General features: G+C 37.8%; 1 long non-coding RNA gene across 1 annotated transcript in view; it reads right to left on the minus strand.

Moving 5' to 3' along the window:
• LOC138031554 (uncharacterized) overlaps positions 1-1243 on the minus strand; it is a 2395-nt gene extending 1152 nt beyond the window's left edge. The window contains exon 1 of the long non-coding RNA XR_011128239.1: positions 876-1243. This is a non-coding gene — a long non-coding RNA (uncharacterized lncRNA). The remainder of the gene's footprint in view (positions 1-875) is intronic.
• Between the last annotated feature and the right edge of the window lie 4005 nt (positions 1244-5248).

Consider the following 5248-nt stretch of genomic DNA (forward strand, 5'->3'; position numbering starts at 1 on the left):
TTGCCAAGAAAAAAATTACTCTTAACACTACATCTGACTGCCCTTTAGAAATTGCGGAAAAATTTCACAAATGAACTGACAGACCATACATCAGACCAAAATAAACATGACAGTATTTCAATCAAGCAGGTTATGAGTAAAATGTTACAATAGTTATTGAACAACAGGTGTGGCACCAAGTTTACCAGCTGGACACTAATCTAATTGAAGAGACAAAAATCAGAGCATGATCCTTCATTATTTATGAACAATGTGCCAATAAAAACGCACTACGATGGTAATACGACTGAGTGGAGTCCAATTCTGTAATTACACAAGTGATTAACAAAATTGGACAACCGCATAGTGGGAGCACGATTTGTTTAAACATGAGTATGATTACAGACCGACTTGGAGAATGTGAAGTCCTGTTACCAATTAATCATAACCATTACAGTTTCAAAGAAAACAAATGCATTCCTTTTCACTGTCTAATGTTACAAATTCGTTCATTTTGGACAATCCCCGGTTTGGTAGGGTAGGTGGTTCTTGCCATGGTTATTGTGCTAAATTCTGTGATTGGTGCTGAGTGCACTTAATATGACTGGCTGATACAACTATATAATTACAGGTGTCCAAATACAGCCAACTGTCTGATTTCACTGTCCGATTACAAGCCTACACAATACATTAATTAGTGAAAAATAAAGCAGTTAATGTACCAATCAAATTTCAGAAAATTGCAAAGGTTATGATTAAGCTTTTTATTTGCCAACTTAGAAAAACATACTACTAGTATCCAGCTCGATCGTGCACTATTATATTACTTTTAAGTATTGGAATAAAAGTACTCTACGTGGTGAATTTCAAATCGGTGAAATTACAAATGTACTTACTACTTTCAGGATGAAATAACCGAAGATTCGCCAAGACAAGGCAATGTTCCAATCAAAGTAAACAGACGGGTGAATGAAGTTCAGTATTCCGAGGATATCACGTTGTTAACCGATGAGCTATGGCAGTGTGCACTAAATAATTTCAGCAACACGTCTATTTCTTTAGTAACAAAACAGTCTGCGAGATCATTTCATCAATGCAATTTGCCACAGGCAAGCATAAGTTTTCATTTGCAGTCTGTTCAAGCGTCGTTCGTTTCATGGGAGCGCTCAGATCTTGAAGTGCAAAGTCTTGACAAGTCCCCCGAGCCACTGTTTTTCCATTCAGTCCACCAAAGTTGAAGACAATGAAAGTAAACGACTGTTAATAAATTTTTTAGAACTAGGCGATGACTCGATAGTAGGGAATGTTTAGTAAGAGCCTCACAGCGGGCTTGCCTGCGTCTTCTGAACACACTTACTTCAGCGAACAAAGCAAAATACCCCAATAAATTGCAATGGTTTTAAAATTACTCACTACAAAAACATACTGATAAAAAAAACCCTTCCGATAAAGAACTGCCTTATTTACCCTCACGGCGCCATCGTTGCATCCATGGAACACATTCTGAAGGCTAGGCGCGCAAAGAATTCTGTGCGGCATTAAAAATAATTCCTTCTTGAGTATGATTGGTTGATTATTTACGGCCAGATCACCTGGAGAATCTAAAGCCCTCTATTGCCGACGTTTCCGTTGTTGTTGCTTAAAAGCTACATTTCTTAGACCCTGGCAATAGGTACAGCACCAATTTTCGCTCTTGGTGAGCATTACACCCATTTTTCTTTGTATTGTTTTGCACATCTACCTTAATCACTTGCAAACTGATTTTGAAAGATATTTATGATGTCAATGCGACTGTCTATGTTGTGGGTAAAATCCGTTCACAGATTGAATCCATTTTTACCAAGGTTAAATTAGTGATCTTCATTTTACTTGGGTTGAATACGCACCGTGGCTCAAATGAATTGAAGAAACTTTTTGTGGAGCTAATTTAAGCCTAGAGAAAAAATAGGATCAGGTTAGGATTAGTTTTGGTTGTTTTACGTAGATATCAATTGGCTCATTATAGAAAAGTAAATGATGGAAATAACTGTGTTGGGTTGAGCAGGTTCTTTGTTGTAGTGTAGGGGTGAGGACACAGGACTATAAATACCGGGAAGTGCACAGTACAGTTCTTTGTTCTCCTGCTATGTTGTAATGTTGAGACAATGGATAAGTGTATGACTACAGAAACTGATAAGAAGATACAAAATATTACTGAATATGATGATTTGTTGGGGTGTGGAAGACAGAGCTTGAGGGAAGCTGATTTAAAGTAGGTTGAGTACATATTCAACCAAGGTAAAGTGAGGATCACCAATTTAACCTTAGTAAAAACGGATTCATTTCAACCTTAGGCCGGATTTGACCGATAACATGTATACGAACAGATGGACAAATTTCGACTTGTTTCTCCACTGATTTGTCTGCTATCAGTTTTGCTTCACTTTTGATTTCCACCCGTTTCACGGTTTTTTATTCATCCTCGTCAACATTATATCGTGTATATCTACACTTGTTCAAATAAGCCGCGTGAAGCATATTTTCAAGAATGAACTGATAACAATAATTAATGCACTAGTTTTTAGCAAACTATACTATTGCTCTTCTGTGTGGTCAAATACGACTATGTCTAATGTAAACAAATTACAAAAGGTTCAAAATTTTGCTGCACGTATTGTAAGTGATACACGAAAATATGATCATATTACACCGGTACTTAAGAACCTTAAATGGTTACCTGTTAAAAATTACTTATATTATCGTGATGCAACACTTGCCTTTAAATGTATGACTGGCCTTGCTCCGAACTATTTATGTAATAAGTTTATTTGCAGAGGGGATGTTAGTAAAAGAAACACTAGAAATTCACAATTGTTAAACATCCCTCTTTTTAAGACCACTACGGGACAAAGATCATTCTCATATCGTGTTGTTAATATATGGAACAATTTGCCTACCGATGTAAAACTTTGTAAAAATGTTGCAGTTTTTAAAATTAAATTAAGGAAATATCTTTTCAATGAATTTTTAATTAGTTAATACATACTTATACATGTTACATTTAACTTTTTTACAATAGTTTATTTTTATATTTTATATAATTTATACTTAACTTTTAAAAATTGTACATTATCACTGAAAAGCCCCCTTGGGGAGTGTTAATAAAGTATTGTATTGTATTGTATTGTATTTTTACTTTATAGCTGAAGCGGGTTGAAGAGTGTTTACAAGGGACGATCAAAATTGTGGGCACTAAAGAGGACAGGTAAGCAAACGTGGTGGAAATAGATGAACAATAAATAATAGACTATATTCGTATTGTCAGTATTGAACTGGAACTAGCTTGCAATGGAGGCTAATGCGGGGGAATATGTAAAAAAGATTTGCATTTGAAAAGATTTCCCCGCATTAGCCTCCCTTGCAAGCTAGTTCCAGTCCAATACCGAATATGGCCTATTGGGGGACTGGTAATGAAACAGTTGAGACTTCAAAAGGGGGAATAGTGAATTCATATTGTAGCTGATGGCCTCATAGTAGAAAAAGAATGAACTATTCACGACTACATCAGCAGCTTACGTTGTCACCTTAAGGAGGCTCAAACCAGTTTTAACAATTGAAACAAACTATACTATTTGGAAGGATTGAATCTACCATACGTTTTCACTTAATGGTTTCTTAGGAATGTGAACATTCAAGTGAAAATGCAGTTGTTTAGGTAACTAAGATGTGCGGTGTGCCACAAAATATGACAGTATTTCATTGGGAAGCACCACGTTGATCACGTCGCTTTAAAAATGTCAAACTATCGGAGTATTCACAAGAGTCCGTCATTGTCCCATATTGCCTATTCTCAAACTTTCATAATTGTTCTCAATGTTACCTTACTTTTCAAAGAAGGTTATCTGGGTAACGGCTTTAGATCTGCTATGTTCTGAGTATTGTGTTTAGTTAATACGGTTTTGGACCAAATTCCGGTCTTACACAGTCTTTCCCAGAGTCCGCTCTATTTTCTACCTTGTGCTTTTTTTCGAAGATTTGCTGTCATCGCTTACTGCTGTTTCTAGTCTAACCATTAAAATTACAATTCCCTTGATTGTGATTGGTTTTAAAAGCTCCCATTTTCCACTAATTCACTTGCCAAGTTGTTGTGAGACAGTTTGTCATTGAAAAATTTGTTATCAGACAGTTCAATAAGCCAATCAAATTCAAAGTTGTTGTTTGAATCAACCGATCAAAACCTTGGTTTCAACCACCATATAAACAATGTACAGACTCCTCAATTGGGGCTTTCTTTCTTTCAGAGCAACTTTAAACAATTTACGCCTCCTCTGCAAGTCTTTTAATGCGAATTTTCCCTTTCTTTCATAACCTGTCTCGTGTTTTCTCGGAAATTGTAATTTTTATGAATAATCGGTAGGAGGACTTCTTGTCGTCGAATTCGGTCTGTAATCATACTCGGGATAAACAAATCAGTCTCCTGCTGCGCCGTGGTCCGATTCACTCACTCAGTCCTATTACCATTACTTATTCGACGTTTCTCAAATATGTCTAGGATTGACCCTAATTAGATGCATGCAGATTTCGATCACTCACTCACTCATGCCCTTTACGCCTAAGTGGCATGTAGGGCAGCAACATGCTCCCTTCACATCTGCCGGTCCCTTGCCATAAACTTGCATGCCTCCCCAGGTCTTCCCCATCTCCTCTATTTCTTTCTCCACTGTCCGTCGCCACGTGATCTTGGGGCGGCCCCCTCTTGCATTTCCCTTCTGGCGTCCAATGTAAAGCAGTTTTCGAAATGGAAGCTTCTTGACGGGTAACATGGCCAATCCACCTCCAGCGTTTCCCCATCAGGATGGTAGCCATTGGTTCAGTTCCACTCCATTCAAAGAGATCTTTATTTGAGATGGCATTAGGCCAAAAGTTGCGTAGCATACGCTGAAGGCTCTTGGTGTGAAATGTGGAGAGTTTGTTGTCCTTAGGCGCCAACATTCTGAACCATACAGGAGAGTTAAAAGGACGCAGCTGTGATAGAGTTTCAGCTTGGTGAGTGTACTGTAAGCGGAGGAGTGCCATACCTTATTCATCATGTTGAGCGAATTTCTGGCCTTGTTGAGACGGCTCTGAATATCCAGATCAGTTCCTCCATCTCTACTGATGATGCTGCCAAGATAGGTAAATCTGTCTGTGTAAGGAAGTTCTTCATTATCAATCAGGACTGGTCGTGCGTCGGTAGTATTCAGTGCCATAATTTCGGTCTTTTTGCTACTGATGTTGAGGCCAACGTTTT

This window comes from Montipora capricornis, chromosome 2 (genome assembly GCF_036669925.1).
Source record: "Montipora capricornis isolate CH-2021 chromosome 2, ASM3666992v2, whole genome shotgun sequence".
Lineage (NCBI taxonomy): Eukaryota > Metazoa > Cnidaria > Anthozoa > Scleractinia > Acroporidae > Montipora > Montipora capricornis.